This window comes from Salmo salar, chromosome ssa18, assembly GCF_905237065.1.
Source record: "Salmo salar chromosome ssa18, Ssal_v3.1, whole genome shotgun sequence".
NCBI lineage: Eukaryota > Metazoa > Chordata > Actinopteri > Salmoniformes > Salmonidae > Salmo > Salmo salar.
The window spans coordinates 50,458,451-50,481,735 of NC_059459.1; the positions used below are offsets into that span (position 1 = coordinate 50,458,451).

The 23,285-nt window shown below is 44.2% G+C and overlaps 1 pseudogene; it reads left to right on the forward strand.

The window, feature by feature from the left end:
• LOC106577469 (O-phosphoseryl-tRNA(Sec) selenium transferase-like) overlaps positions 1-17,731 on the forward strand; it is an 81,533-nt pseudogene extending 63,802 nt beyond the window's left edge.
• Positions 17,732-23,285: the final 5,554 nt, after the last annotated feature.

Genomic DNA, 23,285 nt, shown 5'->3' on the forward strand with positions numbered 1-23,285 from the left:
GTGTTTTAATCCGCTACACCACATGCTTTTCTTTTTTTTTACTAAGAGTGTTACAGCATGAAGCATTTCAGGTGTCAGTAGAAGAGACACTTTCCTCTCCCTGTTTCCTTTAAACTCAATTCTCCTGAAATGATTGTAGAGCTTTTGTTCAAAGGGCGATAGCCCCTGTAAGATGTCTCGTGGTACTCCCGACTGATCTCGCTCGAGAAAAGTCTTGAGGGGAATCTTTGAGACTTCTCCTTCTCTTCGTCTATTGAATAAGATTATCCATGGTAATGTTGATTTTGCAAGAGTCTTGTATTATTTAACACTTCCCGTGCTGTTAAAGATTCCATTGTGAACAGGTGTTCAGTCAGTTTCTTAACATCTTCTGTTTTGGGTAATGATGTTGGTTTATTGTACTTGGCCTCACTGATTGCGGAATGTGCAGCATGTGAGACACTTCCAGACCATGCCTTAGTATAGAGCGTCACAAAGCCCTTCGTATTCCTTATCAACTCATCATCGTCAACCATTATTGCCCGGCATTCCAACATTTCTTCCATGTCTTTTAGGGAACTGCTTAACTTCACAGCAAGCGATAGGAATTCCGTAGGTATTTTCATTTTCGTTGAACTTGGCAGTTTCTTTGACAGCTCGAATAACTATATCAAAATTGGCTGGCTTGATGGCTTCTGCTACAGTGGTAAGTGACGTTGACTTTCTCAAGGTGACCAACAACCTCCCAAGTTCCCAGATTTTTTGTCTAATATATTTTTTGTTGTGTCATATCATATACAAGCCTCTTGAATAAGAACTTTGCATACACTAAAATGCAGAGATAATTTTTGGCAGCATCCGTTGTTTCGTCAGGTCTCATTGTGTTGAACATCTTGACAAGTCCTTTAGGCGTATCCCTCTCCAGCGTCCCGTCCCGTATGCGGGATCAAAATCCAGGGAAAACTCCTAGCGACATTAGCATAACGAAATATAATCTTTTTTTTTCAAATATAGGACTGTCTCATATCGTTTTATAGATACACCTCTCCTGAATCGACCCACGTCGTCCGATTTCAAAAAGATTTTACAGGAAAAGCAAATCATTAGATTATGTTAGAGGAGTCCATCGTAAAAGCAGCAACATAGCCATTTTCCGACCAACCACATGCATCACAAATAACCAAAAAACAGCTAAATGCAGCACTAACCTTTTACAAACTTCATCAGATGACACACCTAGGACATCATGTTACACAATGCATGCATTCTTTTGTTCAATAAAGTTCATATTTATATATGAAAACAGCATTTTACATCGGCGTCTGACGTTGACTAACTATTTTCCCGTCAAATGCATCCGATGAAACAGTGCTACAATTTACTGAATTACTATTCGAAAACATTTTTAAAATGTAATATTGTCATTCTAAGATTTATAGATGAATATCTCTTGAAAGCACCTGTCATACCAGATTTAAAAATAACTTTACTGGGTAATCACACTTAGCGATAAAAGGGGATGCGATACTCAGAAAATGAGCTAGTAAATACAGCTCGGCGCCATCTTGGAACAATCGCATATCACATCTAATCTTGTATAATATTGTCAATAATCGCTTACCTTTAGTTGTCTTCATCAGAAAGTACTTCCAGGAATCCCAGGTCCACAACAGATGTATTTTCGGTCGAAAAAGTCCATCCTTTATGTTCCATTAGCTTGCTGTTGTTAGCGCGTCTGAATGCTGTATCCAAATACTCTGCCGGGCGCGGGACAGCCGTTTCGAAATAAAACATTTTTTTCCCATTTAGGTTCGTTCAAACATGTCAAACGTTGTATAACATAAATCTTCAGGGCCTGTTTCAACAAGAGAGCCAATAAGATTCGAGGGGGACGATTGCATTGTGTTTCAAAACGTTTCGAAAGGTGGGGGTAGACAGGGCCGCCGGCGTCATAATGGTGATGGCCCTCCCCCTGTGACCAATTTCCAACGCGTCTCATTCACTGAGTTTCGACAGTAGAAGGCTCAAAACACTTTGTAAAGACTGGGGACATCTTGTGGAAGCAATAGGAAGTGCTCAATGAACGATAGCTCACGGTGTGAATAATAGGCAACGACGTGAAGTTGAGTCCACAATTCAGAATTCCACTTCCTGTTTCAATCGGTCTCGGGGTTTTGACTGCCATATGAGTTCTGTTATACTCACAGACACCATTCAACCAGTTTTAGAAACTTTAGGGTGTTTTCTATCCACAGGTATTAATTATATGCATATCCTAGCTTCTGAGTTTGATTAGTAGGCCGTTGAAAATGGGCACGAATTCTTTCCAAAATGCGCTGTGGCTCCCCCTATCCTAGGGTGACGTCAAGAGGTATGGGCTAGGTGGGACGCTTGCGTCCCACCTACTCAACAGCCAGTGTAATCCCGTGGCGCGATATTCAAATACCTTAGAAATGCTATTACTTCAATTTCTCAAACATATGACTATTTTACACCATTTTACAGACAAGACTCTCGTTAATCTAACCACACTGTCCAATTTCAAAAAGGCTTTACAACGAAAGCAAAACATTAGATTATGTCAGCAGAGTACCCAGCCAGAAATAATCAGACACCCAATTTTCAAGCTAGCATATAATGTCACAAAAACCAAAACCACAGCTAAATGCAGCACTAACCTTTGATGATCTTCATCAGATGACACTCCTAGGACATTATGTTATACAATACATGCATGTTTTGTTCAATCAAGTTCATATTTATATCAAAAACCAGCTTTTTACATTAGCATGTGACTAGCATGTGACTAGCATTCCCACCGAACACTTCTGGTGAATTTACTAAATTACTCACGATAAACGTTCACAAAAAACATAACAATTATTTTAAGAATTATAGATACAGAACTCCTTTATGCACTCGCTATGTCCGATTTTAAAATAGCTTTTCGGTGAAAGCACATTTTGCAATATTCTGAGTAGATAGCCCGTCCATCACAGGCTAGCTATTTTGACACCCACCAAGTGTGGTATTCACCAAACTCAGAATTACTATTAGAAAAATTGGATTACCTTTGCTGTTCTTCGTCAGAATGCACTCCCAGGACTTCTACTTCAATAACAAATGTTGGTTTGGTTCCAAATAATCCATAGTTATATCCAAATAGCGGCATTTTGTTTGTGCGTTCAAGACACTATCCGAAAGGGTAAAGAAGGGTGACGCGCCCGACGCGTTTCGTGACAAAAAAAATTCTAAATATTCCATTACCGTACTTCGAAGCATGTCAAACGCTGTTTAAAATCTATTTTTATGCGATTTTTCTCGTAAAAAAGCGATAATATTCCGACCGGGAGTCGTTGTTTTCGTTCAAAGAGAGAGAAAGTAAACATGGTGTCAGCTCGTGCATGCGCCTCCAGTCTCATTGTCCTCAGATCGACCACTATCCAAATGCGCTACTGTTTTTCTGCCATGGCCTGTAAAGTCACCATTCATCGTTCTGGCGTCTTCTGAGAGCCTATGGGAGCGTTAGAAAATGTCACGTTATGCCAGAGATCCCCTGTTTTGGTTAGAGATGATCAAGAAGGCCAAGAAATAGTCAGAGAGAGCGCTTCCTGTTTGTAATCTTCTCAGGTTTTGGCCTGCCAAATGAGTTCTGTTATACTCACAGACACCATTCAAACAGTTTTAGAAACTTTAGGGTGTTTTCTATCCAAATCAAACAATTATATGCATATTCTAGTTACTGGGCAGGAGTAGTAACCAGATTAAATCGGGTACGTTTTTATCCGGCCGTGCAAATACTGCCCCCTATCCCCAACAGGTTAAACCGTTGTGAAAAATATTTTCCATAGCCAAAAATATTGTTTCTGCTATTTGAAGCTGGTGAACAATACTGAAAGTAAAAGACGCAAACAAAGCGTACGAACGGGAAGCGTAGAAATAGTGCACATAGAACAGGTCTACCGCGTTTTACTCGCTTTCAAGTAGAATTATAGATCTATTATATCTATTATAGATCTATAACTCACATTTCTATGTGAATTTGGTCATGTTTCCCCAAAGAGTTACAGTGGGGATAACTTTAAATATAACTTTAAATATTTTAAAATTTTTAAGAAGTTCAATGTTGGTTCTCCCCATCTTCCTCTGAGGAGCCTCCACTGGTTGATAGTATCCCCATCTCGAGTAAAAGATAGAGAAATTGTCACGCCCTGACCTGTGTGATTTGGGTGGGCATTCTATGTCCTTTTTTCTATGCTTTGTATTTCTTTGTTTTTGCCTGGTATGGCTCTCAGTCAGGGACAGCTGTACATCGTTGTTGCTGATTGGGAGTCATACTTAGGCAGCCTGTTTTCCTTTGGGGTTTGTGGGTAGTTATTTTCAGTTTTGTACATTATGTGACCTGACAGAACTGTTGGCTGTCGTTCATTTTCTTGAATTGTTTTGAAGTGTTTCTTATTATTAAATGTCACGATTCCCACCGACGGTGGCGCCCCCTCCTGCTCGGGTGGCGCTCGGCGGTCGTCATCACCGGCCTATTAGCTGCCACCGATTCCCTTTTGCTTTTCCCTTTTTTTATTTTGTGACACCTGTGGTCAATTAGCCATTAGAGGGGCTATTTAGTTTAGCTGGCCCGCTCCTGTTCGTGCGGGATTAATGATTGTTCCTTGTCAGACGGCTTGTGTTCGTGTCGACGTTGTTGGACGCCGTATGTGTTTTCTCCCCTGTGTGTGGGAACATTTGTTTTTGTGTGCGTGTATATTAAAAACACCACTACCCTGTGTTCGCTGCTTCCTGCGCCTCATTCCTCCTCCACGATTACCAAGCCTTAACCTTTTGGGGCTAGGGGGCAGTATTTTCACGGCTGGATAAAAAAACGTACCCGATTTAATCTGGTTACTAATCCTACCCAGTAACTAGAATATGCATATACTTATTATATATGGATAGAAAACACCCTAAAGTTTCTAAAACTGTTTGAATGGTGTCTGTGAGTATAACAGAACTCATTTGGCAGGCAAAACCCTGAGACATTTTCTGACAGGAAGTGGATACCTGATGTGTTGAATTACCTTTAAGCCAATGCCATTGAAACACACAGGGGCTGATTAATGTTTTGGCACTTCCTATTGCTTCCACTAGATGTCACCAGCCTTTACAAAGTGTTTTGAATCTTCTACTATGAGATCTGACCGAACAAGAGCCTTGGAACGGTGATGGCCGATTAGACTCTGGCGCGTGAGGTCATGTTGGGTACCCTCGTTCCAAAACGTTTTAAAAGAGAATGCATTCGTCCACCTTGAATATTATTCATGTTCTGGTTAAAAAAGGCACTAATGATTTATGCTATACAACGTTTGACATGTTTGAACGAACGTAAATATATTTTTTCCCCTCGTTCATGAAGTGAAGTCCGGCGGGCTTAGATCATGTGCTAACAACACGGAGCTTTTTGGACATAAATGATGAGCTTTTTTGAACAAAACTACATTCGTTATGGACCTGGGATTCCTGGAAGTGACATCTGATGAAGAGAATCAAAGGTAATGGATTGTTTACATAGTATTTTCGATTTTAGATCTCTCCAACATGGCCGTTTGTCTGTATCGCAAAGCGTATTTTTCTGGGCGCAGTGCTCAGATTATTGCAAAGTGTGATTTCCCAGTAAGGTTATTTTTAAATCTGGAAAGTCGATTGCGTTCAAGAGATGTAAATCTATAATTCTTTAAATGACAATATAATATTTTACCAATGTTTTCTAATTTTAATTATTTAATTTGTGGTGCTGACTTGACTGCCGGTTATTGAAGGGAAACGATTTCCTGAACATCAACGCCATAGTACAACGCTGTTTTTGGATATAAATATGAACTTGATAGAACTGAAAATGCATGCATTGTCTAACATAATGTCCTAGGAGTGTCATCTGATGGAGATTGTAAAAGGTTAGTGCATCATTTTAGCTGGTTTTATGGTTTTGGTGACGCCTGTCTTTGAATTGACAAAACATTACACACAGCTATTGTCAATGTACTCTCCTAACATAATCTAACTTTATGCTTTCGCCGTAAAACCTTTTTGAAATCGGACAACGTGGTTAGATTAAGGAGATGTTTATCTTTCAAAGGGTGTAAGATAGTTGTATGTATGAAAAATTTGAATTTGGACATTTATTTGGTTTCAAATTTGCCGCTCTTGAAATGCACCTGCTGTTGATAGGGTGCACCACGGGTGGCACGCTAGCGTCCCACATAGCCCCAAGAGGTTAACAGAATCCCGCACCACGATAGAAGGCATGGAATCAGCGGGAGCAGCGGCCACTCCTCTGCCCTCGATGGAGGAACGCGTACTCCACCACACGACAGTCCTCCATCGCATCGGATCGGCAATGGACCAGATGATGGAGAGGATGGACCGATGGGAGAGAAGTGGTATCCTCTCTCCACCTCCCCCGATACAGCCATCTTCGCCTCCCATGACGTCTGGCTCTGGCGCGCTTCGTCTGGCGCTCCCGAGGGAGTACGATGGGGCGGCGGCTGGGTGCCAGGGGTTTTTGCTCCAGCTTGAGCTGTACCTGGCCACCGTCAGACCTGCTCCCACGGGGGAGGAGAGCGTGAGTCCCCTCGTTTCCTGCCTGACGGGCCGAGCTCTGGAGTGGGCTAATGCGGTCTGGAACGGTCCAGACTCGGCGAGGGACCACTACCCAGAGTTCACCCGCCGCTTTCGGGCCATGTTCGACCACCCTCTGGAAGGAAGAGTGGCGGGTGAACGGCTGTTCCACCTCAGGCAGGAGACGAGGAGTGCCCAGGACTTCGCGCTGGACTTCAGGACCTTGGCTGCTGGGGCGGGGTGGAACGACAGGGCCCTCATAGACCACTACCGCTGCAGTCTCTCCGGGCGGACGTCCGCAGGGAGCTGGCCTGTCGGGACACAGCTCTGTCCCTGGACGAGCTGATAGATATGTCCATATGACTGGACAATCTGCTGGCTGCCCGCGGGCGTTCGGAGAGGGTCCTGCACGTTCCACCCCCGTGCACCCCCGCCCCTACCCCTATGGAGGTAGGGGGGGCCGTGCCAAGGGGCACCGGAGGAGGTGGCTCCTCCTGCACCAGCTGTGGTCGGAGAGGACACACGGCCGACCGGTGCTGGACGAGCCAGTCTGGGAGTCGAGATGGTAGGCAGAACACTTCTCGGTCACCTCAGGTGAGTCAGCACCAGATTCACCCAGAACCCCCTGTTGGTCATGTGTTTTTACCTGTTTTGTTTACTACATTTTTTTCCCTCTTCCCAGCATAGGGCGCTAGTCGATTCAGGCGCAGCTGGGAATTTTATGGACCATGGACTTGCCATTAAGCTGGGCATTCCGTGGGGGCCGATAGATTCCCCTTTCCCCGTGCACTCCCTAGATAGCCGACCATTAGGGTCAGGGCTAGTCAGGGAGTCTACGGTGCCACTGGACATGGTAACGCAGGGGAATCATAAGGAACGCATTAGTTTTTTCCTTATTGATTCGCCTGCGTTTCCGGTGGTGCTGGGGGTCCCCTGGCTGGCTGGTCACAATCCCCATATTTCGTGGAAACAGGGGGTTCTCCAGGGGTGGTCAGAGGAGTGTTCAGGTAGGTGTCTAGGAGTTTCCATAGGTGCCACGTCGGTGGAAAGTCCAGACCAGGTGTCCACCGTGCGCATTCCCCCTGAATACGCCGATTTGGCGATCTCTTTTTGTAAAAAGAGGGCGACTAAATTACCACCTCATCGACAGGGGGATTGTGCGATAGATCTCCAGGTTAACGCTGCGCTTCCCAGGAGTGACGTGTACCCCTTGTCACAGGAGGAGACGGCAGCTATGGAGACATATGTCACGGAATCCCTGGGACAGGGGTACATTCGGCCCTCCATCTCACCCGCTTCCTCGAGTTTCTTTTTTGTGAAGAAAAAGGAGGGAGGTCTGCGTCCGTGCATTGATTACCGAGGTCTAAACGCTATTACGGTGGGGTTTAGTTACCCACTACCTCTCATCGCTACGGCGGTGGAATCATTTCACGGAGCACAGTTCTTCACAAAACTGGATCTCAGGAGCGCGTATAATCTGGTGCGTATCAAGAAGGGAGACGAGTGGAAAACCGCCTTTAGTACCACATCAGGCCATTATGAGTACCTCGTCATGCCGTATGAGTTGAAAAATGCTCCAGCCGTCTTTCAATCCTTTGTTGACGAGATTCTCAGGGACCTGCACGGGCAGGGCGTGATTGTCTATATCGATGACATTCTGATATATTCCGCCACCCGCTCCGCGCATGTGTCCCTGGTGCACAAGGTGCTTGGTAGACTGCTGGAGCATAACCTATACGTTAAGGCTGAGAAGTGTGAGTTTTCCAAACGAGCCGTCTCCTTTATAAGGTTATCGCATTTCCACCACGGGGGTGGTGATGGAGTGTGACCGCGTTAAGGCCGTGCGTAATTGGCCGACTCCAACCACGGTGAAGGAGGTGCAGCGGTTTTTAGGCTTTGCCAATTACTACCGGAGGTTTATCCGGGGTTTTGGCCAGGTAGCGGCTCCCATTATCTCCCTACGGCCCTGCAGACTGAGGAGGCCCTATTTACCCACGTCTTCCGGCACTACGGGGTGCCGGAGGACATTGTCTCTGATCGAGGTTCCCAGTTCACATCCAGGGTCTGGAGAGCGTTTATGGAGCGGCTGGGGGTCTCGGTCAGTTTGACCTCCGGTTATCACCCCGAGAGCAATGGGCAGGCGGAGAGGGTGAACCAGGAGGTGGGCAGGTTCCTGAGGTCGTATTGCTAGGACCGGCCAGGGGAGTGGGCGAGGTATATTCCCTGGGCTGAGTTAGCCCAGAACTCACTTCGCCACTCCTCTACTAACATATCACCCTTTCAGTGTGTGTTAGGTTACCAGCCGGCCCTGGCACCATGGCACCGGAGTCAGACCGAGGCTCCTGCGGTGGAGGACTGGGTCCAGCACTCCAAGGAGACCTGGAGAGCCGTCCAGGACTCACTAAAGGAGGCCAGTGCGCGGCAGAAGAGGAGTGCTGACCGCCACCGCAGTGAGGCGCCCGTGTTCGCACCGGGAGACGGGGTCTGGCTCTCGACCCGGAACCTGCCCCTCCGCGTGCCCTGCCGGAAGCTGGGGCCGCAGTGTGTGGGGCCCTTCAAAGTCCTGAGGAGGATAAACGAGGTGTGTTATCGGTTGCAACTCCCTTCCTATTACCGTATTAACCCCTCGTTTCATGTGTCTCTCCTCAGGCCGGTGGTAGCTGGTCCCCTTCACGAAGATGAGGTGCCGGAGGTTCCTCCGCCCCCTCTGGACATCGGGGGGTCCCCGGTGTACAGCGTACGGGCCATTCTGGACTCGAGACTGTCACGATTCCCACCGACGGTGGCGCCTCCTCCTGCTCGGGTGGCGCTCGGCGGTCGTCGTCACCGGCCTATTAGCTGCCACCGATTCCCTTTTGCTTTTCCCTTTTTTTATTTTGTGACACCTGTGGTCAATTAGCCATTAGAGGGGCTATTTAGTTTAGCTGGCCCGCTCCTGTTCGTGCGGGATTAATGATTGTTCCTTGTCAGACGGCTTGTGTTCGTGTCAACGTTGTTGGACGCCGTATGTGTTTTCTCCCCTGTGTGTGGGAACATTTGTTTTTGTGTGAGTGTATATTAAAAACACCACTACCCTGTGTTCGCTGCTTCCTGCGCCTCATTCCTCCTCCACGATTACCAAGCCGTAACATTAAATCATTAATATGAACACTCACCACGCTGCGCTTTGGTCCCCTTCTTCCACAGACGACAAGCGTTACAAAAATTGAAAAAGTAAAAAAAAAGATCCATTATGTCGGAACTGGAAGGCATAGATCGAATTACAGGTGGAATACCAGTTCTTCCCAATGTTGTGTACTTTGCCTTTGTATTCCAAAATAAAAGTCTCTGCAAAAATGTTCTTCTTTGCAAAACCCCCCCACCCTATCAAAAACACAAGCACAAAAGTCACAACCCTCTCTTGGGAATGTATCACAAATATTGATTAAGAAGTTAAAACAAACTTACCTTTGACTTGATTGATGAATTGTTTTATTCAATCACGTCGGTCCTTTCCAATCCTTTGGTAATGTAGAATTCGGCATCCTTTACAGAATTTTTCTCCGCAAACTCCTTCAACCATTCACTGCAAATGTATGATAATATTAAGAACAATGTAAGAAAAAACTGAAGAAATATAACAATTTAAACTGTTCCACAAAGATGCAAGTGAAAATCATAACTGTCACACTGATTGGTAGAAATGGTAGGATAAATTGTGTGCTTCCCCAAACTTGTAACTCCCTACCACCTATGAAGCTTCTATGGTCGGATTTTCAAGCAAGGTAAGACCTGCCTCATAATATGAAGTAAAACAATCATGTTTTCAATATGCATACTGCTTCCAGCTCACATTGTAAAACGGCTAATAGCATTCCTATTGCTGTTTTTCTCCAGGTCAATTTGGTCAGCAACAATTTTATGTATGGGCTTTCATTTATGTTTACGGCCAAAAGACAGCAATTACAGTGAGGGATTAGGAGCACACTCTTAAAGGGAGTGCTCCTAATCTCAGCTTGTTACCTGTATAAGAGACACCTGTCCACAGAAGCAATCAATCAATCAGATTCCAAACTCTCCACCATGGCCAAGACCAAAGAGCTCTCCAAGGATGTCAGGGACAAGGTTGTAGACCTACACAAGGCTGGAATGAGCTATAAGACCATCGCCAAGCAGCTTGGTGAGAAGGTGATAACGGTTGGTGCGATTATTCGCAAATGGAAGAAACACAAAAGAACTGTCAATCTCCCTCAGCCTGGGGCTCCATGCAAGATCTCACCTTGTGGAGTTGCAATGATCATGAGAACGGTGAGGAATCAGCCCAGAACTACACGGGAGGATCTTGTCAATGATCTCAAGGCAGCTGGGACCATAGTCACCAAGAAAACAATTGGTAACACACTACGCCGTGAAGGACTGAAATCCTGCAGGGCCCGCAAGGACCCCTGCTCAAGAAAGCACATATACATGCCCGTCTGAAGTTTGCCAATGAACATCTGATTCAGAGGACAACTGGGTGAAAGTGTTGTGGTCAGATGAGACCAAAATGGAGCTCTTTGGCATCAACTCAACTCGCCGTGTTTGGAGGAGGAGGAATGCTGCCTATGACCCCAAGAACACCATCCCCACCGCCAAAGATGGAGGTGGAAACATTATGCTATAGGGGTGTTTTTCTGCTAAGGGGACAGGACAACTTCACCGCATCAAAGGGACGATGAATGGGACCATGTACCGTCAAATCTTGAGTGAGAACCTCCTTCCCTCAGCCAGGGCATTGAAAATGGGTCGTGGATGGGTATTCCAGCATGACAATGACCCAAAACACACAGCCAAGGCAACAAAGCTCCAGGTAAATGTTCTTCAGCCATTCCTGGACCTGTGACAAAACAAGCTACATATGGACAGTACCAAAATAAATGATCTAATGACTCTGCCTCCTCGCAGCAAAATCTGCAGAGCTGGGAAGGTTGTGTCCCCACATATCATATATATAACATTATTTTGGTTGCATGAATTTTGTATATTAATTTAAATATAGAAATTCTAAGTTTTAAATCTGGCATCGTTTTGCAATTCATAAACCATGTTTGCAAGTCAATTCATAAACCATGTCTCGGTACATTAAATCTCTTCAACTATTTTGGATATCTATATGGCACAGCTGTAATTGTTTTGGTCCTTAAATGAAACTGGTATATATTTTTATTTATCACAATTTACTTTAACCAGTTTTGATCTTTAATGCAGGGCCGACAAACAAGTTCCTTACTTTTTCCCCCTTCTACTTGCCTCTTCCATTTTTGCGTTAATGCTGCAATTAGTTGGTTGCAATTTTGGGTAGAGCAAACATTTACATATATTCAAATCAAATCAAATTTTATTTGTCACATACACATGGTTAGCAGATGTTAATGCGAGTGTAGCGAAATGCTTGTGCTTCTAGTTCTGACAGTGCACTAATATCTAACAAGTAATCTAACAATTCCCCAACAACTACCTAATACACACAAATCTAAAGTGGTGAACGAGAATATGTACATGTAAGTATATGGATGAGCGATGGCTGAGTGGCATAGGCAAGGTGCAATAGATGGTATAAAATACAGTATATACATGTGATATGAGGAATGTAAGATATGTAAACATTATTAAAGTGGCATTGTATAAAGTGACTAGTGATCCATTTATTAAACTGGCCAGTGATTGGGTCTCAATGTAGACAGCAGCCTCTTTGAGTTAGTGATTGCTGTTTAGCAGTCTGATGGCCTTGAGATAGAAGCTGTTTTTCAATGTTTCAGTCCCAGCTTTGATGCACCGGTACTGACCTCGCCTTCTGGATGGTAGCGGTGTGAACAGGCAGTGGCTTGGGTGGTTGATGTCCTTGATGATCTTTTTGGCATTCCAAGTGCTGTAGGTGTCATGGAGGGCAGGTAGTTTGCCCCTGGTGATGCATTGTGCAGCTCGCACCACCCTCTGGAGAGCCTTGTGGTTGATGGCGGTGCAGTTGACGTACCAGGCTGTGATACAGCCCGACAGGATGCTCTCAATTGTGCATCTGTAAACGTTTGTCAGGGTTTTGGGTGACAAGCCACATTTCTTCAGCCTCCTGAGGTTGAAGATGTGCTGTTGCGCCTTCTTCACCACACTGTCTGTGTGGGTGGACCATTTCAGTTTGTCTATTATGTGTACGCCGACAAACTTATAACTTTCTACCTTCTCCACTACTGTCCCTTCCATGTGCATAGGGGGGTGCTCCCTCTGCTGTTTCCTGAAGTCCACGATCATCTCCTTTGTTTTGTTGACATTGGGTGAGAGGTTGTTTTCCTGACACTACACTCCGAGTGCCCTCACCTCCTACCTGTAGGCTGTCTCGTCGTTGTTGGTAATCAAGCCCACTACTGTTGTTGTCTGCAAACTTGATGTTTGAGTTTGAGGCATGCATGGACACACAGTCGTGGATGAACAGGGAGTACAGGAGGGGGCTGAGCACACACCCTTGTGGGGCCCCAGTTTTGAGGGTCTGCGAAGTGGAGATGTTTCCTACCTTCACCACCTGGGGGCAGCCCGTCAGGAAGTCCAGGACCCAATTGCACAGGGCTGACACCAAGGGCCTCCAGCTTGATGAGCTTGGAGGGTACTATGGTGTTGAATACTGAGCTGTAATCAATGAACAGCATTCTTACATAGGTATTTCTTTTGTCCAGATGGGATAGGGCAGCGTGCAGTGTGAAGGGGATTGCGTCATCTGTAGACCTGTTGAGGCGGTATGCAAACTGATGTGGGTCTAGGGTGGCCGCTAAGGTGGAGGTGATATGGTCCTTGAATAGTGCCTCAAAGCACTTCATGACAAAAGTGAGTGGTAGTCATTTAGTTCAGTTACCTTTTCCGTCTTGGGTACAGGAACAATGGTAGCCATCTTGAAGCATGTGGGGACAACAGACTGGGATAGGGAGCAATATAGTGGGGGGGGGCACAGTCCTTGTTAGCGGGCCGCGACGGTTGCACTGTATTAGAGATGAAACGGTATGAACATTTCAAATGATTATAGTGACCAAAATTATCACGGTATTAAGGCTGTATAACAGAACCGATATGGCAGGCGAAAACCCATCCAGAAATCTTTGAGGTCACCACCCATTGAAACACTTGTCTATGGGAAATTCAAAGGAAATCCTCCCAGATTGCAGTTCCTATGGCTTTCACTAGATGTCAGTCTTTAGAAAGGGTTTCAGGCTTTTTTAAAATTTTAATTAGCTCGAATGTAGGAGTGTAGTCTTGTGGCGCACGTGGATGATTTATCTCCGGTATTGAACATACTATTCTCTGTCTTAAATTTGATCATTTATTTACATATTAGGGTACCTGAGGATTGATTAGAAACGTTGTTTGGACGAAGTTTATTGGTAACTTTTGGGATTCCTTTGTCTGCATGTTGAACGACTGGATTACTGAATCAAACGCGCCAACTAAACTGACTTTTTTGGGATATAAAGGACTTTATCGAACAAAATGACCATTTGTTGTGTAGCTGGGACCCTTGGGATTGCAAACAGAGGAAGATCAAAGGTAAGTGATTTATTTTATTGCTATTTCTGATGCCTCTGCTGGTTTGGAAAATGTTTTTGTATGAAGGGCGCTGTCCTCAGATAATCGCATGGTATGCGTTCGCCGTAAAGCCTTTTTGAAATCTGACAAAGCGGCTGGATTAACAAGAAGCTAAGCTTTTAAATGATGTATGACACTTGTATTTTCATGAATGTTTAATATTATGATTTTTGTATTTTGAATTTCGCGCTCTGTAATTTCTCCGGCTGTTGGCGAGGTGGCTCACTAGCGCCCCACCTAGCCCAAAGAGGTTTAAAATGTGCTGGAAATGTTCAAACAGTACTGATACACACACATAAATCATTTCACCAAGTTTTATATTGAAAACCAAAAAATACAATTAGCATCACTATGCACTTTGTGTGCATAAACATTAAAATAATAACATTAAAGACGGCACCATGTGGCTACGAGAGGTAAAAGTTTCCCTAGTGCAGGTTTAAATGAACACAACCTTAAAACCTGTTGGGGCTAGGGGGCAGTATTGAGAATTTTGAAAAAAATATGTGCCCATTTTTAACTGCCACCTACACCAACTCAGAAGCTAGGATATGCATATTATTACCAGATTTGGATAGAAAACACTCTGAATTTTCTAAAACTGTTTGAATGGTGTCTGTAAGTATAACAAAACTCATATGGCAGGCAAAAACCTGAGAAAACCTGAGAGAAAAAAATAATTTTGTGGCTGTACTATTTTTTTAAATAATTGTTTAATAGATACCACAGTGAGAATGGATTCATTTCGCAACTCCTACGGCTTCCACTAGATGTCAGCGATCTTTATAAAGTTGTTTGAAGCGTCTATGATCAACAGAGACCGGATGACAAGGAAGGGAAGTTGACCTCCCTGGGATGTCGTCACTTCCATTATTGCCTGCATCTGCTCAATCATGTGACGCGAGACAATTTTCAAATACGTTTTTCAAGACACAGGAGAGGTCGGGTTGAAACATTACTGATGTTTCACGTTAAAAATGGCTCTAAAGATTGATGCTAAACAACGTTTGACATGTTTGAACGAACGTAAATAGATTATTTTTAAAACTTTTTAAACTTTTCGCCGTGACTTCCCACCCCCCCGCCCGCGCTACTTTTGAGTAGCCACCGAAGCGCTAACAACATGGAACAACTTGGAGTTATTTGGACATCAATTATGAACTTTGTCAAAAGAAACCACATTTGTAGTGGACCTGGGATTCCTGGAAGTGCCAATGGATGAAGATAATCAAAGGTAAGGGATTATTGACGATAGTATTATTGAAATTAGATGGTTACAAGATGATGCTAACCTATATAGCCTAGCCTATTGTTCTTAGCACAGCACCCGGTTTATTGCAACTTGTGATTTCCCAGTAAAGTTATTTTGAAATCTGGCAATACAGTAGCATTTACGAAATGTTAAAATATAATTATTTGAATGACAATATTATAATTTACCAATGTTTTCGAATAGTAATTTTGTAAATTGTAACGTTGTTCACCGGAAGCATTTCAGAGAAGAAAAAAATCTGAATTTCACCGCTACTGTAAAATGCTGTTTTTGGATATAAATATGAACTTGATGGAACAAAAAATGCATGTATTGTATAACATAATGTCCTAGGAGTGTCATCTGATGGAGATTGCCAAAGGTTAGTGCATCATTTTAGCTGGTTTCTGCTTTTGGTGACGCCTGACCTTGAATTGAAAATGGATGTTGTGGCTATGTACTGTCCTAACATAATCTAACTTTATGCTTTTGCCGTAAAGCCTCTTTGAAAATCGAACAATGTGGTTAGATTAAGGAGATGTTTATCTTTTAAATTGTGTAAAATAGTTGATTGTTTGAGAAATTGAAATTATTAGATTTTTGATGTTTTGAATTTCCAGCCTTGTTAGCAATCCCGTCTCGGGGTTCATTGCTAACCTGTAGCCCCAACAGGTAAGCAAATCAAATAAACAACAAATAAAATTAGCAGCACTCCCTTTGTAGTGAGGCACGGCAACCTTCAGCCTCAGAAAGCCAGGCCTCATCATTTTGAAATGGCATCATGTCCTTTTCAATGTAATATGAAAGGGCTGCAGTGAGGTCTTGAGCATTTTTTGATGTGGGTGCATAAGCAACCTGCCTTTTAAATGCTTGCTTGAGTGTCTGTCACAACTGTAGATGAGGGACCAGTAGCATCACTGGGTTTTCCTGCTGCATGCCCACTCTGTAAACAAGGGAATAGCAAATGTATTATTATATTCACTTACACCATCTTCTGTGTTGCGTTTGAGTATACGCAATGACTCCATGCACAATTTACATAAATACAAATTAGTCTTAAGACAGTGATAGTAATTGCAATGAGCCCAACAATGGACAATTGTCTTGTATAGGAGTCTATCGTAATTCTCCTGTTGGAACACTTTTACAACCAAGTCGACGTCTGCTGGATTTTAAATGAACAAAATATGTTGGTTAGGGGACTAAACTACATAACGTGTTATCATGTGCAATTTGCGAATAGAGTCTGCAGACACACGACGCATACAGCAGCAGAACAACATGTAGTGTTTTTACAAGAGTAGCTCAAAGCTTCAGTTTACAATATTGACAAGCTATTAGCAAGTTAGACAGATAAACCATGACATCTTCCCCCATTCCGAAGTCCCCACATCATACATTGACCTAAAATGTAACTTACCTTGCATTTGCTATAAAGTAGTAGGTGGTGGTCACAAAGATGACTCAAGAGATTTGAAGTCTTGCCACCTTTTGCAGCACATTTTTTATTTGCATGTTCTGCAGACAGGGGTGACCATCTTTGATTAAGTTTCCCTCAGCACTCTTGTAAAACCCAAAATACGACCACACTTCAGATTTGGTCCTCTTAGAAGGCTGAAAAATCTCCCGAGCGCTGTCACTGCCTTACGCCATGTTTTCACACAAAACAAAACCCGCGTTGCATGCTACGCCTGCATCAGACTGTTGCTAACTTTGGTTGATGCTGGTCAGTATTTACCGTGAGTTTTTCAAACCGTGGTAATTGTCACGCCCTGATCTGTTTCACCTGTCCTTGTGATTGTCTCCACCTCCTCCAGGTGTCGCTTATTTTCCCCAGTGTATTTATCCCTGTGTTTATTGTCTCTCTGTGCCAATTCGTCTTGTCTGTTTCATGTCAACCAGCGTGGTTTTCCTGTGCTCCTGCTATTCTCTCTTTTGTTAGTCCTCCCAGTTTTTGACCCTTGCCTGTTTTCTGGACTCTGTACCTGCCTGCCTGACCAGTCTGCCTGCCCTGACCTCGAGCCTGCCTGCCACTCTGAACCCCCTGACTCCTGATCTGGTTTTGACCTTTTGCCTGTCCACGACTATTCTCTTTGCTACCCCTTTTGGAACTAATAAATATCAAACCATCTGCCTCCCGTGTCTGCATCTGGGTCTGGCCCTGAGCCGTTATAGTACGAACTGGCCATGACAGACCTAGCAGACCTGGACCAGTTCCGCCACGCTGTCTCCCTGCAGGGAGCCATCATTGGGAGGCATGAGGAGCTACTTCAGGACCTTCTGGAAGGGCTTCGTTCCCTTACGTAACATCACGTCCTGGGGTTTAAGGCTATTATGAAGCAAATCAGGGACTTAGCTCATAGGCAGCCTACCACCTCTGAGAACCCCCCCCCAACCACCCAGTAACTTTTTACCTATGAGTGGTGAGTTGGTACAGCCTACCCCCTGCTCCACGGGAACCCGGCTTACCACCTCCGAGCGTTACTCTGGGGATCCTGGTACCTGCCGGGGTTTTCTTTCTCAATACTCTCTTATTTTTGAGCTACAGTCATCTTCGTTCCCTTCGGACCGATCGAAGATAGCGTATATTATTACGCTAATGTCAGGAAGGGTGCTCTCCTGGGCGACGGCTGTTTGGGAGCAACAATCCGTCAACTGGAGGATTTCATGGCAGAGATGAGGAAGGTGTTTGGTTCTCCGGTATCCGGGAGAGAGGCGGCACGTTAGCTTCTTGAATTACGTCAAGATTCCCGTAGTGTGGCAGACTACGCTGTTGATTTTCGCACGTTGGCCACCGAGAGTGCCTGGAATCCAGAGTCCCTTTTCGATACCTTTCCTTCACTGACTATCTGAGGTGATAAAGGATGAGCTAGCTGCTCGGGAATTGCCGGTGGACCTCGATTCCCTCATTGCCCTCTACATTAGAATTGATGGGCGGCTAAGGGAATGTAGGAGTGAGAAGAGGTCTGGCCTGGGTCACACTCGTTCATCCGCAGTGGCTCGCTCATCTTCAAAGGAATCCGGAAGTCCCAAAGGCTAATCTTCCGAGAGGATCCGAAGCCACCCGAGTCTCCTCGAGAATCATCAATGATGGGTGAGTCTGACACACCAGAACCTATGCAACTAGGAAGGGCTAGGTTACCTAGGGAATGTTCCCGCAGGCTAAGCTCCAATTGCTGTCTGTATTGTGGAGCTGTAGGGGATCATATAGCCACCTGCCCAGTTAAGAGACCAGACACCTTAGTAGGCACAAGTACTCTGGTGAGTCTGATTGGGAATCCTCTAAGTCCCATTACCGTATTCCTTTTTATGTGAGCTTGCTGTGGGGAGACCAGTCTAAGTCTCTCTGAGTGCTTGTTGACTCTGGGGCAGATGAGAGTTTTATGGATGCGACCCTGCTATCAGAACTGGGTATCACTACTCAACTCCTCTCTGTTGCCATGGATGCTAGGGCACTGGACGGTCGCTCCATTGGGAGAGTCACGCACAGCAAAATTCCCCTAAATATGCGGGTATCTGTAAACCACAGAGTCAATTCAGCTTTTCATCATTGAGTCTCCCCACATACCTGTTGGGCTTTTCTTGGCGCCAAAAACACAACCCAGATATTGACTGGACTACGGGTTCCATTCTGGGTTGGAGCCCTTTTTGCCGTTCACACCGCCTAAAGGCGGCACAGCCAACTTCGAGACGTCTGTTTCCAGAATAAAGTATGGTCTCGGATCTCTCAGCCGTGCCCGTAGAGTATCATGGCCTCCTGGAGGTTTTCAACAAGGCTCGTGCTACCTCCCTTCCTGCACATCGTCCCTACGATTGTGCTATTGAAATCCTCCCGGGCACCACACCGCATCGAGGTTGGCTATATTCCCTGTCCGGACCTGAGACCAAGGCCATGGAGAAGTACATCGAGGACTCACTGGCTGTTGGGAGCATTCACCCTTCTGCCTCCCCTGCCGGTGCAGGATTCTTCTTTGTGGGGAAAAAGGACAAGACCCTGTGTCCATGTATTGATTACCGGGGTCTCAATGATATTATGATTAAAAATCGGTACCCTCTACCACTCCTCTCCTCAGCTTTCAAACCTCTTCAGGGGGCTACTATCTTCACCAAACTGGACCTTCGGAATGCCTACCATCTTGTGCGGATACGCGAAGGAGACAAGTGGAAGACAGCTTTCAACACTGCCTGTGGACATTATGAGTACCTGGTTATGCCGTTTGAACTCACCAACGCGCTTGCCGTTTTCCAGGCTCTGGTCAACGATGTGCTCCGGGACATCTTGACTTGTTTTGTTTTTGTCTACGTCAACAACTACCTGGATCTCTCTCGTTCTGCCCAGGAACACATTCTCCATGTTCGACAGGTTCTTCAGCACCTCTTGGAGAATCAGTTGTTTGTAAAGGCTGAGAAGTGTGAGTTCCACCGCTCCACTATCTCCTTTCTAGGATACATTATTGCTGAGGGGAATGTATAGATGGATCCGGAGAAGGTGAGAGCGGTGGGGGATTGTCCCCAGCCCACGTCCAGGCTACAGCTCCAACGGTTTCTGGGTTTTGCTCATTTCTACCGCCGTTTCATTCGGGGCTACAGAAATCTGGCGGCTACCCTCTCTGCACTCACCTCTTCCAAGGTACCGTGTCTCCAGCAGCGACAAGGCTTTTGGGGATCTTAACCTCTCTAGGGTATGTGGGACGAAATCGCTTTACAACGAAAGCAAAACATTAGAATATGTCAGCAGAGTACCCAGCCAGAAATAATCAGACACCCATTTTTCAAGCTAGCATATAATGTCACATGAACCCAAACCACAGCTAAATGCAGCACTAACCTTTGATGATCTTCATCAGATGACACTCCTAGGGCATTATGTTATACAATACATGCATGTTTTGTTCAATCAAGTTCATATTTATATCAAAAACTAGCTTTTTACATTAGCATGTGACGTTCAGAACTAGCATACCCACTGCAAACTTCCGGTGAATTTACTAAATTACTCACGATAAACGTTCACAAAAAACATAACAATTATTTTAAGAATTATAGATACAGAACTCCTTTATGCAATTGCTATGTCCCATTTTAAAATACCTTTTCGGCAAAAGCACATTTTGCAATATTCTGAGTAGATGGCTCGCCATCACGGGCTAGCTATTTTGACACCCACCAAGTTTGGCCCTCACCAAACTCCAATTTACTATAAGAAAATTTGGATTACCTTTGCTGTTCTTCGTCAGAATGCACTCCCAGGACTTCTACTTCAATAACAAATGTTGGTTTGGTTCAAAATAATCCATAGTTATGTTCAAATATCCTCTGTTTTGTTCGTGCGTTCAAGACACTATCCGAAGGGTAACGAAGGGTGACGCGCCCGACGCGTTTCGTGACCAAAAAATTCTAGACATTCCATTACCGTACTTTGAAGCATGTCAACCGCTGTTTAACCTGTTATGGCTAGGGGGCAGTATTTTCACAGCCGGATAAAAAACGTACCCGATTTAATCTGATTATTACTCCTGCCCAGAAACTAGAATATGCATATAATTATTACCTTTGGATAGAAAACACTCCAAAGTTTCTAAAACTGTTTGAATGGTGTCTGTGAGTATAACAGAACTCATTTGGCAGGCCAAAACCTGAGAAGATTCCATGCAGGAAGTGGCCTGTCTGACAATTTCTTGCCCTTCTTGATTATCTCTATCCATTACAGAGGATCTCTGCTGTTACGTGACACTTCCTACGGCTCCCATGGGCTCTCAGAAGGCGGCAAAAAGCTGAATTGTGGCTTTGCAGGCTCTGGCTGAAAAAAAGTAGCGCGTTTGGGTAGTGGCTGGTTACAGTACTGTGAGACTCAGGCTCGTGCCCGCGTCGACCCCATGTCTTGTTTTCTTTCGTCTGTTTACCTAAACGTAGATTCCCGGTCGGAATATTATCGCTTTTTTACGAGAAAAATGGCATAAAAATTGATTTTAAACAGCGGTTGACATGCTTCGAAGTACGGTAATGGAATATTTAGAAATCTTTTGTCACGAATTGCGCCATGCTCGTGACCCTTATTTAAACTTCGGATAGTGTCTTGAACGCACGAACAAAACGCCGCTATTTGGATATAACAATGGATTATTTTGAACCAAACCAACATTAGTTATTGAAGTAGAAGTCCTGGGAGTGCATTCTGACGAAGACAGCAAAGGTAATAACATTTTTCTAATAATAAATCTGACTTTGGTGAAGGCTAAACTTGCTGGGTGTCTAAATAGCTAGCCCTGGGATGCCGGGCTATGTACTCAGAATATTTTAAAATGTGCTTTCATCGAAAAGCTATTTTAAAATCGGACACCTCGATTGCACAAAGGAGTTCTGTATCTATAATTCTTTAAATAATTGTTATGTTTTTTGTGAACGTTTATCGTGAGTAATTTAGTAAATTCACCGGAAGTTTGCGGTGGGAATGCTAGTTCTGAACATCACATGCTAATGTAAAAAGCTGGTTTTTGATAGAAATATGAACTTGATTGAACAAAACATGCATGTATTGTATAACATAATGTCCTAGGGTTGTCATCTGATGAAGATCATCAAAGGTTAGTGCTGCATTTAGCTGTGGTTTTGTTTTTTGTGACATTATATGCTAGCTTGAAAAATGGGTGTCTGATTATTTCTGGCTGGGTACTCTGCTGACATAATCTAATGTTTTGCTTTCGCTGTAAAGCCTTTTTGAAATCGGACAGTGTGGTTAGATAAAGGAGAGTCTTGTCTTTAAAATGCTGTGAAATAGTCATATGTTTGAAAAATGGACGTTTTTGTATTTTTGAGGAATTTGTAATTCCCGCCACGCCTATCATTGGATATTGGAGCAGGTGTTCCGCTAGCGGAACGTCTAGATGTAAGAGGTTAAAATCATTTTTTATGCGAATTTTCTCGTAAAAAAGCGATAATATTCCGACCTGGAAACCCTGTTTTCGTTCAAAGACGAAAAAACAAAAACATGGTGTCGGCTCGTGCACGCGCCCCCAGTCTCATTGTTCTCTGATCGACCACTATCCAAATGCGCTACTGTTTTTCAGCCATGGCCTGCAAAGTCATCATTCAACGTTTTGCCGCCTTCTGAGAGCCTATGGGAGCCGTAGGAAGTGTCACGTTACAGCAGAGATCCTCAGTTTTCAATAAAGAGAGTGTAGAAGGCCAAGAAATGGTCAGAGAAGGCACTTCCTGTAAGGAATCTTCTCATGTTTTTGCCTGCCATATGAGTTCTGTTCTACTCACAGACACCATTCAAACAGTTTTAGAAACTTTAGGGTGTTTTCTATCCAAATCAAACAAGTATATGCATATTCTAGTTTCTGGGCAGTATTAATAACCAGATTAAATCGGGTACGTTTTTTTTATCCGGCCATGCAAATACTGCCCCCTACCCTAGAGATGTTAACCGATCTGGGCTAGGTGGGACGTGACCGTCCCACCTGCGGGACACACTATTCAACAGCCAGTGAAATAGCATGGCGCGAAATACAAAACAGCAAAAATCTCATAATTTCATTTTCTCAAACAATCAACTATTTGACACCATTTTAAAGATAGACTTCTCGTAAATCTAACCACATTGTCCGATTTCAAAAAGGCTTTACGGCGAAAGCATAAAATTAGATTGTTAGGACATAAACTTCACAAGAAAAACCACACAGCCATTTTCCAAGCAAGGACATGCATGACAAAAACCAAAAGTACAGCTAAAATATTCACTAACCTTTGATCTTCATTAGATGGCACTCATAGGACTTCATGTTATACAATACATGTATGTTTTGCTCGATAAAGTTCATATTTATATCCAAAAACAGCATTTTACATTGGCGTGTGA